This window comes from Mus pahari, chromosome 8 (assembly GCF_900095145.1).
Source record: "Mus pahari chromosome 8, PAHARI_EIJ_v1.1, whole genome shotgun sequence".
Classification (NCBI taxonomy): Eukaryota; Metazoa; Chordata; class Mammalia; order Rodentia; family Muridae; genus Mus; species Mus pahari.
In genome coordinates, this window is record NC_034597.1 from 62818492 (window position 1) to 62831639 (window position 13148).

Genomic DNA, 13148 nt, shown 5'->3' on the forward strand with positions numbered 1-13148 from the left:
CGTTTTACAAGCACAATCAGAAAGACTCTTCATACATTACTTTTTCTATAGATGGAAATTTATGAAGTTATTGAACTTTCCTAAAGATTTTTTTTCGTCTCTTCAGTCACAAAACAAATGGATTGAAGAGGCACTTAGATAAAGTATCAGTGAAGACAAGACGGAAACCGTAGTAATTTGTCAGGCAGTGTGCAGTTTGTGAGGGATTGGGGAGGGAAAGATGGCCTGTCCACCCATGCGTGATGGATACCCAGGGGTACCGTCTCTAAACCCTTGTGATGCCTCCCCTACCCACCTCATGTTTAGGAAAGTTCTGCCAGAAGTAGCTGGGAACAAAGAGCAAGCAAACTCCTCCCCACTCCCTTTCCCCTCACAGCTGTGTAGCTCATCTTCCCTGGGCCTCTCAACTCTCCCTGACCTCTCTGAACTTCACTTCCCAAAGCCCTCCCGTGGATTCATTAGCAGCATGCAGCCATAGGAAATAAGGCCCTAGAGAAGGAATCCTATCCACCTACAGTGCTGCATGGGCAGACCCAGCTCTCCTTGGGGCCTAGCCTGCTTTTACATGCGGTAGAAGCTGAGAGCAGAAGATGGGGTGGAGGGGGTGAACCTACTTCTTTACACTTAGATTGAATATAGATTTTACCTATAAACATCACTCAAGTGGCTCACCTTTAATGTATATTCTATTATTCTATGTAACTAAAGCCTCTAGATGCGCCTAAGCATGCCATGAGTATTTCTTTTTCTTTATTTTTTTTTTGGGGGGGGGAATTCTTTTTTAGTAAGTATAAATCATGCAGAATATTCATCATTGTTATATTGCAGTTTTAGCCAAAAGTTTGTGTGAGAGACTGGTATTTCCAAAGCCTAACAAAGGAGGGGACTGCAGAATAATATATTTAGTGGGGATGTTTATGTCAACAGAACTGTCACTTTATGTCCAGATTCAAGATCTATATAGTGGAAATACATGGAGTTCTTAGCTTTTCAGGAAGCATGACGAGAGTGCAAAACTAGCCTCAGTGCTGATCCTTCATCCGTAGAGCTCTGGCATGTCACTCACATGTGACAGGGGAGAATGCATCAGCTCTCAAAAGAGCCAGATGCAAGATTTTCTCAGGTCATCATGTGGTATCCATCTCACTCCAGGTTGCTCAAATTGACCCTGTACTCAACTCAAAGAGTTACACAATCCCCAGCGAGCTACTTCTACTGTCTCCTGTCTCCCAGGGGACTTGTCAGTGGTACCCAAGAGTTAACATCTGATGAGGTGGGAGCTGTGCATGGCGATCTCACTTTCCCTAAGAAATCGTTTCACCACATTTTTCCTAAGAAGTTGTGTCACCTCAACTAACACTCTAAAGGAATTTTCAGAGGTGCCTGGTGCAGCACCAACTTGAAGACTGTCTTCTTGTGCAATCTGTGTTTCAGGTCGGCTCAGGTTCTGATTTGTCCTAACTTGTCTACATGCCTGGCTGTTCTCTGCTAGCATCAGAGCTGCATTCAAAAGGAGAAGAAAATCTTACAGACCTTTGAAACCATTAAAGGAAACAGGAAATCAAAGGGCTCACATCTGAGTTAGTGCTCAGGGTCAAGTACTCCACTGATCTGTCTAACTGAAAAAGGTCGGGAGGACAGCCGTGCTGAAGAGAGGGGGCTTTGGAGAGATCCTCCCTAGATTCTAAACCTAAAGTATGCCCTAAAAAGGAGAAAGAGTGACTAAGAGAAAAATGAAGGGCAACAACTTACACACAGAAGGAGGGAATGCTCATGTATAACAAAGCATTCTGTATATTCCGTTCACTCATAGTCAAGTGCATGAGGCGTTTGCCTTCCTCATCTTATTAGACTGGTCAACTGAGGTGCAGACAAGATCTTAAGATACTTCTAGAGTTACTCATTTCAAGGATCATCTTCTTTCCTGAATGTCTGGGACTCTGGCATGAGCGGTATTAAAGTACACATGACTGAAGGACAATGAGGAATAGCAGGACAAGCTGCAGTTAAAAGCTTCAGGAAAAACAACAGCCATTGCTCTTTTAAGGCATCAGTCATCATCCTTGTAGATAGCACAGATGCCAAGTCTAGATAGCCACACTCTAGGGGAGTCATAGAAACCTTATGACTGTGCTTTAACTCAATTATTCATCAAAGAGCACAGAGCTTATAAGATTAAGACTGGACATTGCACCAGGTGCTTAGTCTCCGTAATTGTTAAACCCATGTGACGGTCTGAATAAAATGGTTCCCACGGGCCCATAAGGAACTATTTGGAGGCGTAGCCTTGTTGGAGGAGGTGGGGCCTTGTTGGAGGAAGTGTGTCACTGTGGGGACAGGATTAGAAGTCTCATATGATCAAGCTATGCCCAGTCCTCAGCTGCCTGTTGATAAAGATGTAGAACTCTCAACTCCTTTTCAAGCAACATGTCTGACTATATGCTACCATGCTTCCCCACTATGATGATAATGAACTAAACCTCTGAAACTGTAAGCCAGCCCTAATTAAATGTTTTCCTTTATAAGAGTTGCCATGGTCACAGTGTCTCTTCACAGCAATAAAGTCTTAACTAAGACAGCCCATGTTTTCTCTTATTTTTATGATTCTGCTACAGTGCTTTTCTAGGGTGGAACAGTATTCTATTTCCCTCATTCTCTCAAAGACCATACTTATTTTCTATGACTGTAACCCTCATCCCAATCTGGTGGCCCTGATTCTTCCTAAAGGCTAATGTTCATGCCTGGCCCAAACTGTCAGAGTGCTTCATCACCTCTCAGATCCTCAAACAGGGATAGCTTTTACTTAGGACTGCAGTCAAGCTCCCATTCTCTTGTTTGTCTCTGTGTTTAGACCTGTTATCACAGCATATAGAAATGCAAAACAAATGCCTTAAGCTTCTCTCTCACTGGCTCACATCTTATGGCTACTGTGGGTCAAGAACCTACAGTTATAACTACAGGAAAGTAGGAAAAGGTGAACTCTAGCATGTAGACACATTCAAGCAGCTAAATATAATGCATGGTGAAATCAATGATAGACAAGAGCACTGGATTTACCTTGGGTCTGACATGAATGATGATCATCCCTTGGCTCAAAACTAGCATGTCACACTACCAGCCTCCTATAATTCTGAGAAAGGTTCCGCACTAACCAATAAACAGTGGCAATCTACATACTAGTGCCTAGCGCTCTCTCTCTCTCTCTCTCTCTCTCTCTCTCTCTCTCTCTCTCTCTCTCTCTCATATTCATCACTTAGTACTGGGATTGATGCATTGTGAGAAATGTGTCCCTTAGGTATATATGTGTTAACATCAGACTGTACTTACACACGCTAAGGCAGCCACAGTGTCACTGGGAGACCATCGCATACACAGTCTGAAACACCATTATGGAGCTTGTGCCGTAACCCTCAGTGCTCCTTCAACAGACTTAACCAACCGCGGGCTAAACATATTTGGAAGAAAACTGCACCTATAATAAACTTGTAGACTCCTTTCTAGTAATTATTTAATAAACATTGAAACAATTGTTTGTACAATATTTATGTTGTATTAGCAATTATAAATAATTTAGAGATGATTTAAAGGCTATGGAAAGGTGTGGGTAGACTAGGAAGTTCCATCAAGGGAATAGAATATTTGCAGATTTTCTTATTTACCAGGATTCTTGAAATCCTTTCTTCATGTACACTAAGAGTGTTCTCTCCCCCACTCCTATGTGTGTGTATGTATGTGCAGAGATGTATGCATGTTTTAAAAGGGCATGAAATACCAGAGAGATCAAAACTATAGAAATGAAAAGCAGGACTCTGTAAATACCTTGTCTGAACTCTAGATTCTCCATACACACTCCAGGGCCAGACCCAGCCATCTTTACTGCCTCTGGTAGTACTGTCTAGATAGATCTTTTTCATTTAACTCTGACTCTCTAAATTATGTCTTGAGTATAATAACATGCTAAGCCCATCCTTGCCCTGGAGTAGATACCGCACATATATATTTTAATTGAATAGAATCCTGAGTCTTAAGAAATATCAAAAGGGGCAAAGGAATCCAAACCAGACTCCCCACAACCACAGCAGGCCCTGATAGAGATCTCATTAATGCGCTTTCTGCTAATCCTCAGGAATTAGCAAATACAACTCTAGCCTGTTATAAAATCCCCCCTCCTCCAGGGCTCAACTAAAAACTCAGAAAGAGAGTGAAAGAAGCCAAGTTAAATGTAGCTTTGAATCCAAGCATTGGGTAACATTTCTAATAAGCCCTCTCAGGCTTAATGGGGCTTTCTGAAGATTCCCCATTCCAAACTCCCCTCTACGCCTTGCTGTTTACTTCTTATAATTCCCTCTGGTACATAATCAGGGTATCACACTCAAAGTCACTTGAATTCGAATAGCTTTTCCAGTCTCCTCTGTGTGCTTAAATGTTTCATGTCTGCCATGCCTGTGGTGCTGTGAGACAGCATTGGCTGACAAAGACTCAATACAAGAGGCTCCATTTGGAAAGACTCTGGAAGAAAGTTCAAACACAATTCCTAGGAGTGCTGACCTACCAAGCTAGTCCCCTCTGCCTTTGTATTATCACAAGCCTAGGACTCCTGAGGAACTCGATGTGGTGGTGGTCCAGAGGTCAATGCCAATGTCTTCAGGACAAAACTCTGACATTCTTTGCACCCCTTCCCTCGCCCAGCCCCTAGGTCTCCAGGTCAAGTCAGCCCTGAGCTATGCATAAGGAACGTGTATTCATATTCCTTTATCCTGTCTACCGTCTGCTCACCTACTGGCCCAGATTATATGTTTCTGCTTCTTTCTCCTTCGGGCCACCTTGCAGCAATTTTCTTATCTTTGCTTCTGTTCTTCCATCTTCTCCCCAACCCTTAGGCTATATTCCTTTCATTGACTCTCATGGTCCCCAAATGCCTTTTGGCTGAGCCCATCTCTCATCCCTCAAAACAACATTTTATATTTCTAATCATCAGGGACAAGGCCAATACACTGAGGACATTTGACCTTTAAAATCACTTCAGAGGGAAATTGAAGTTGCTGACTTTTTTTTTTTTTTTTCTTTCACTTTCTCTCACAAAAGCGTAATGATGTATGGCTCACAGGTTTTATTCACTGTTCCTTCCAGTCCATTCTCCTATAAGACCCAGTAATGGGAAATTTCAAGAATTATTTTTTCTAAAGATCTAAGAGATTCCTCTCTGATATGCATCTCCAAGCCCCAGCCTTGCACCCCAGAGCTCTGCCCTAAATTGCTGGGCAGCCCATGGAGTGAGCCTCACATAAGGTGAGACGTCCAAGAATCTCATCAAAGACCTGAGTGCAGCTGCAGACAGCTCTGCTAAGTCACGGTATCTCTTCTTCTGAGCCTCATCCTGGTGTGTTTCATGGGCCAGCAAAAGCAGCTGCACTGCTAAGCCTAGAGCATTTGAAGAGCCTAAGGTCCTTCCCATAGAGGAAAGGTTGAACAGCTACCAGGAATCATAGCTGCCTCTGTCATTCTTTCTTGACCAATGGAAGGTGTTCCACCAGTGATGGGCTAATTATTCTACTACTGTAACTTGACCACGTTATGACCGAGTCCCAGGATGTTAGAATGTGAAATGTCCCCTGTAGGTCATATGTTTCCGTTATGGGTGCCGTTTGGAAGAGATCGCTTCAAACTGGGAACCAGAATAAACTCCTCCTGCCTTAAGTTGTCAGATATTTGGTCATAGCAAAACCAAAACCAAATCATATACATCTATGCCATTAGCAGTTGCGTAAGTCTTTGACAACATTAGCTAGAGCTGATTTTTTTTTTCTCATTTTCAAGATGATTTCATCCATGGCCAACATTTTTTAAAAACTGAGACACACAGTGCTTCACGGGAAAAAAAAAATCTAGTTCCTCGGCCCAATACCAAAACACATCCTCAGCTGCCTAGAAGAGTCCCTCAATTCGGGTCTGTGCTCTCCTGTGGGCCACTGGGCATCTATACTTAAAGCCCAGAGCAATGACAACTGGGAAACGCTCACCCAGGGGGCCCAAAGGCTTCCCAAACTCCCAAATTCTCCAGAAGCAATTATCTCCACCATCCCACTAGGGACACTCAGGCCCATAAGAGGTTAATCTGCCTTTATTGAAGGCCAGCCTATACTGGGTTTGATGGACTAGCCATATCCACCGCCCTGGTCAAGGCTCAGACAATCATCTCCAGCTACTGGGCATATTTGATGACCTATTTGGCCAGTTCAGTAGAGGTGATGGTGCCGTCTTCTGGCTTCTGCTGCTGGCTGGCAAAGCTGTGGTAGTTGTTAGGGCCCAGCACCCAACCTCACCTCTTGGCATAGTCTGTCATCTTTTTGAGTGTGCTGAAGAAGAGGATCCGGGTAGCCTCAGCAAAAAGGATTTTCTTATAGGCCTTCTCAATGCATCCTGCAATTTCATCCCTGATAGTATCCAGCAGGATGTCAATGAAGAAATTATAGCTTTCAGCAAGGATGTTTCCCTTAGCCAGGAATACATTGTTGTAGCTACCCTCCATGTGGTATTGCTCGAGGGACAGAGTGTTTGATGTAGACATTGGTCTGGATGTCCTTGTCAGGTAATCGTTCTAATTCTGTGTAGAATCCAGCCACTTGGTTCTGAGATTCCAGGAACCAAGTGCAGGAAGAGGAGATTGAGGCCCAGGAGCTGGTGCATATAGGCTGACTCAGGAAGCTGTTCTTTGTAATCAAAATAGAAGCATTTGAGCTGGGCCATGTAGTGCTCGAAGGAGGGAATGTCCTTGCATAGGATGCTCCACTGGGCCCCGATCTCCAGAATGCCGTGGGCCAGAATGAGTTGCTGTTTAGACAGTTTGGTCCCCGTGGTAGGCAGGAAATTGATCTCCAACAGAACCAACTTCAGATGGCCCAGCTCGTCTCCACATTTACTAAGATTCGGGCTCTTCCGGTCCTACTCATCCTTGAATTGCTTGTACATGCCGGCCGCTGCCTGTAGGATCCCGCCCGAGGTGGCCACGGGTTTGAGACGCTGGCTGACCCGTAGCTGCCATTTTACTGATGTGGCAAACTGCCGATCTGACAAACGGCAGCGACCTAGAGGTGATTTTTAAAGAAGAAATGTAAACTATTATCTTCACACTTTTATGCACAGCCAGGACCATGCATACCCATTGTAGATACTTTGAACCCACAGGTCTATAGTCAGAAATCTTGGGTCCACCCACACATACCACAGGGGTATTATTTCATTCAAAGAGTCCTACTGGAAGATGAACATGCAAGTTATCTCTCTGCTTAGACATGATTACAAGTGAGAAAAGATACTACTACATATAACAGATGTGGTGACCACAAAAACTCAGTGGGTGGCAAAAGTTCCAAACAATTGAAGAAGAAAGTGGGGAAAACTCAGAAGACCCAGACCTTGGGGCACCTTATCTATGTTTAATCCCCTTGAATTAGGGTTAGAACTCATGGGTAGGGAACACTAACCAACACACCATCTATTTTGCAGGTACAGAAAGTCTAGAGGAAGACGCTCAGAAGGAGCAATATCAAGAACATCACATGAAGCCTGGTGGCATCGGGAACTGGGACTTTGGGAAGACTTCTACCAATAGCAAAGTCAGAACTCAGAACAGTGGTGCTCGAGAAGTATCTGAGCTTCAGAAATGATGCTCTGAGAAAGAAGTAGTCAAAAATTTAGAAGGAAAATGATTCTGTATTATGGGAGGAAAATTCTAGAAGTAAGAAAAGCAGATCAGTCAGTGAATCAGCCACGTGTGAGAGGCAGTGCACGATAGTAGTGAAAAATGTGAACAGTGGTTATTCTGGGTCAGATTGATATTGAATCCTAAGAAAGAGACACCTAGAAGATTGTGTATGTGTGCTTTTTCTTAGCTATATAATGGAAAAAATAGTAGAAGTATCTTTTCTTAAAGGGCTACTATGACAGCTACATGATTAATATATGCAATGTGCTTGAAATTGTTAGTGGTAACTGAGTAGTCATTAAAGATTCTAGGAAGACAAGCAGGAGAAAGAAAGCATCCAAGGAAAGCCATTGGTGTTACATATTCAGAGTAGATAGAGGAACAGGTATAAAGATAAGAAACTGTCATGACTCCGCTGGATAACATGCATCTCACACGAGCCATGACCAGCAGTAGATCTTACCATGGAAGTGAATGGGAGAACCATAACTGGTATTTATAAGGCAGAAGTGCTTTGGATTATTTTGAGACAGGATTTCACTGTGTAGCTGTGGCTGACATAGAGCTCACTAATTAGACCATGCTGGCCTCGAGTTTACAGAGAACCATATGCCTCTACCTCTGCCTCCTTAGAGAGGATGGAGCTGTGTGTCACTACACCCAAGGAAGAAATGTATTCCATATCTTCGTGTTCAGAATAACTCTTAAAAGTTTGACCTTCTCTTATAGGTACAGAGACAAAATTTAGAGCTAAGATGAAAGGATGGACTATCCAGAGAGTACCCCATTCGGGAGTCCATCCCATCATCAGCCACCAAACCTAGATACTAATGCTCATGCCAGCAAGATACTGCTGAAGGGACCCTGATATTGCGGCCTCTTGTGAGGCTATGCCAGTGCCTGGTAAACACCGAAATGGATGCTCACAGCCAGCTACTGGATGGAACACAGGGTCCCCAATGGAGGAACTAGAGAAAGTACCCAAGTACCTGAAGGGGGCTGCAACCCTGTAGGTGGAACAACAACAGGAACTAACCAGTACCCCCTGGGTTTGTGTTTCTAGCTGCATATGTAGCAGAAGATGACCTAATCGGCCATCAGTGGGAATAGAGGCTCCTTGGTCTTCCAAACTCTATATGACCTAGCACAAGGCAAGGCCTGGGCCAAGTAGTGGGAGTGGGTGGGTAGGGGAACAGAGGTGGGGGAAGGGGTATGGGAAACTTTCGGGATAGCATTTGAAATGTAAATAAAGAAAATAAAAAAAAAAAAAGTTTGACCTTCTCAGAAAACAATGACCTTCTACAACCTTGCACTGAGACAACTATAACTTAAGAGCCAAGAAAATAAGTAAAGGGCATGATAGAGCTAAAGTAGGTGTCCTTCCAAACTTCATAGGTTAGAATCCTAAGTCCTAATATGGCAGTGTTAAGAAATGCAGCCTTTGGTGCATGATTGGGTTCTGAAGGTGGGACCCTCATCAATGGGATTGTTGGCCTTATATAAGGGAGACTCTGGAGATCTCCCTGATCAATGGTTGGCCAGTCCATAATAGTTCAATGCCCTCAACTGACACAGAGGCATGACTGAGCAATTTTAGAATAAAAGGGAGAACTGAGTGGGTTGATGGATTGTAGGTTGGGTTCCCAAATTTTGTCTCTTAGAATGATGCCAGCCTGACCCAGCACCTGTATCTCAGGATCACTTTGAGCAGTGTTGTGGTTTGCTTCTAAACTGTCTGCAGCAAGACCATGCTTTGAATGCTTGACAGCCCCCCTCCCATACACACACACACACACACACACACACACACACACACACACGGTAGAACTGTTTGCGGAATCTATAGAACTAAAAAAGAGAAGCCTAGCATATAGACAGTTCAGTAAGGGAAGTGCTTTCATGGTAATGCCTGGCCTCTGCTGTCTTCTTTGCTTTCTTTCTGGTCTCCCACAGCAGGAGAAGTCCCTGCTACACATTCCCACTTCTGTGAACTAAGCTGCTAAGTATACCTTCTTTATCATGATGGAATGAATCCCTTCCAAACCATGAGCTCAAAATAAATTTTCCTTCCTTAACACAAAAAAATGAACAGAATAGTAAGAGTGGTGTGTGTGTGTGTGTGTGTGTGTGTGTACTCCTGCATGTGCATGCACATGTGCTTGAGCCTGTGCAGAAGTCAAAGGTTGATGCCAAATGTTTCCCTCTATTTCTCTCCAGCTTATCTTTTGAGATTAAGTTTGGTGCTGCTATGTACTCAAACACTAAACCCTATACCCCAAGATCTGGTTGCCCTAAGAAGAACAAATTCTCATGGAGACCAGCTTTGGTTGTGCAAACCTTGTTACCCAAGGTAAATGGACAACAAAAGGCTAAAAGCCCATGATTGGGCAGTAGAGAGAGATAGCTGGGACTTCCTGAGAGGGAGAAAGGAACTCTGGGAAGAAGAAAGAGGAAGCTTTTAAGCCAGGATACATGAGGAGAGACAGGAGTCTGGAAGATATGTCTGGAAGGTATAGCCATCCCCTTGGCTGGATGGGGCTAGGTGATTGGGTTAATTCAGATGAGCTAGTTGAGAGTCTGCCCAGCTAAGGCCTAAAAGGTCTCTGTGTGATTATTTGGGGGACCTAGCTTGGTTAAGGAATAACTGCTCTGTATTAATTTCCAGCATTAATTAATATATACAGAATATTAATAATTATTTTTTACACCTACCTTTTAAATTTTTGACTAGATTGACTGGCCAGAAAGCTTCCAGCCTCTATCTGTTCCCCACCCCCCAGGCACCAAGGATACAGACTTGCACACAGTCGGCATCTTACAGATGCACACTCAGACACACAGCTCTCACAGAAAGCATTTTACCCACTGCACCTCCTCCCCAGTCCCCATGCTCGGTTTCTCTAACATGTATCCATTTGTACACTTGTCAGGCTGACAAAGAAAGCTGGTGAGAAGACACAGGTGTTCTGAAATAGCCTCTATTCCCTCCTCCTCCACGGGTCACAGCCCATTCATCATGAACAAACGCTTTGTTTCCTGTCTCAACCATGATTTTAAACAGGATATCGTCTGCCTGCCCTGTCTCCCTTGTCCTTCTTCCCTTCCACTCATATCTGGAAGACATAGTTCCACTGCAATACCAGTTCAAATATAACTCTTCCAGGGAGCTTTCCACAGTGAACGGGGTACACTTCAGCTGCACTCACCTCCGATCCATTTTCTGTTATGAACTGTGTCCTAGTGGTTGACTCCTACAAGCCACATGGGCTCCATAGCTTTGACACCTGGCTTTCATTTGGGTCTTACTTATGGAAGGATCTAACTGGAGGCTAGAATGTGCAAGTAAAGAATAATTGGAGAGTTCTTTCGTCTTCCTAGATATTCATCACAATCAGCCAGTTCCACTGGCTTCTGGGAAAACCATTTCCCTTCCTTGACCTTTGAACTCTAGAGTGTAAGGAGCTTTCCATGATGACTAAATGCTAGATGCCTCAGCTTTCGCTTTTGACATTCCTAACCCTTCTCAGGCCTCCCGAAATGTCAGGAAACTCACTCAGTTGAACCACATGCAGTGAAACTGACCTTGGATGCCCCTCTTGGGTACCATTTTTTTCTTTTAACTTTTTATTGATGTGTTGTGAGTTTCATATCATGTACCCCAGTCCCACCCATCTCATCTCCCTGTCCCCTTGTATCCATCCTCTGCCTTTGGAACTACACACACACACACACACATACACACACACACACACACACACAGCATCGTGAGAGGTAAACTCCCTAGAGTGCTGCAGACAATGAGGGGAGGGGTCAGTTCTGCACAGTCCTTAGACATCTACTTGGTCCCCGGCAGCTTCCCAGACCAGGGTTCTCCCCATAGTCTCTAGTGGTAATAGGAGCCATGGACATCAGCATCTAACCCTGCTGCTGCATGGCCATGGGCCCAGACATGGCCCCCAGCACAGGCTGGAACTTTACCATGACCTCATGTGGTGGGGATGGCTATTCACAATGAGCCATTCCTCCCCACTCTGTGTCTCCAGTTCCATTTCTTTTTATAATACTCAACCTATTTAGCTTCTCTTTGTCTTCCATCTGTATACCACATACTTGCACATTGCAGTGGCTGGTGGGCCTCTGGGTGACCTCCTCTATTCAACCAAGTGGCATGTTGGTAGAAGGCAGGCCTCTGGGCATCCTTCCCTGCTCACTCCATTTTCTTTTAAAGGCAAGGTCATATTTACTTGGCAGGGGTGATAACATGGTCGTGAGACTGGTTTTCTTTGGCCCTCTGGATGTGCCCTATGTGATTTCCCCAAATGTGGGAAACTTCACTGCATGATTTATGGTAGTGGGGATTTCATTCACATTCTTTTGTTAAAAAAAGAAAAGAAAAGAAAGAAAGAAGGGAAGGAGGAAGGAAAGAAAGATAACAAGGAAAGGGAACAAAGTCAATGAGGTCTTAATGTAGTCCTGACTGCCTTGAGACTCACAATGTAGACCAGGCTGACTCAAAGACACAGAAATTTGCTGGATATCATTTTTATGTCCTTCCTTTTTGTTCCTATAACATATGCTTTCCTTAATCACAATCATCATTACAGGCCATCCCATGACTGGTTCACTTCTTCATCTCTCTCTTTCTCTCTCTCTCTCTCACACATACACACACACACACACACACACACATATTAAAGTCAGTCATGTTTTCCATTATTACACCTGTCATTTGGCATTCAACACATTCCTGCATCTGCTTATTCTCTCTATGATCTCTAAATTGATACCGGCATGGCTTTTTCAAAAATATTGGGGGGGGGGGTGGCAGGAGCACAGAGAAAGAACAGCACCCCATAAACAATGATGATGTAAACATGAAGATAGGTGATTTCTAGACACTACAAAGCGATTTGCCATCTATTTGCTTAATTATCATGACAACTTCGCGAAAAATACATCAGCTGTGAATGACAGAGCCAGTCACTAGGGAGCCTTCGAGGCAATGGAGCCAATGGTCAAGCTGAGTTTAAAAGCTTTCACGCCTTCGCTCTTCTTTTTTCTAGCTCTAGAACACAGGCTATCACTTCACCTCTCTGCCTTTAGCTCTTATCTATGAGGTCATAATGGTCCCTGCATCATAAGGCCTGCTAAATCACTGACATGTGAGCAAAGGTCAGGCATACACTGAATGTCCTATAGACTGCAAAGTCTCATTTGTGATAAAATTCTAATCTCCTGAATGTCTCAGAAAATACTAGTGAGCTTTAGAGCCCAGGAATATTCTTTCCCTGGAAGAAAAGCCTCTGCATCACAAAGAAAAGTAAAGGCTACTCCCTCATCAAAAAGGCTTGGGTTAGAACTCGTGCAAACCCCCCTCCTTCAGGGCCCCCACTTGTAGTTTTTTCATCACACTGGTCTCTATCATCAAAGCGTTCATCTGAGC

The 13148-nt window shown here is 43.9% G+C and overlaps 2 pseudogenes; one reads left to right on the top strand and one right to left on the bottom strand.

Annotated features, from left to right (window-relative positions):
* Positions 1-6099: 6099 nt before the first annotated feature.
* On the bottom strand, positions 6100-6999 carry LOC110325869 (annotated as a pseudogene).
* A 4942-nt stretch (positions 7000-11941) lies between these two features.
* Positions 11942-12081, top strand: LOC115064608 (annotated as a pseudogene).
* Positions 12082-13148: the final 1067 nt, after the last annotated feature.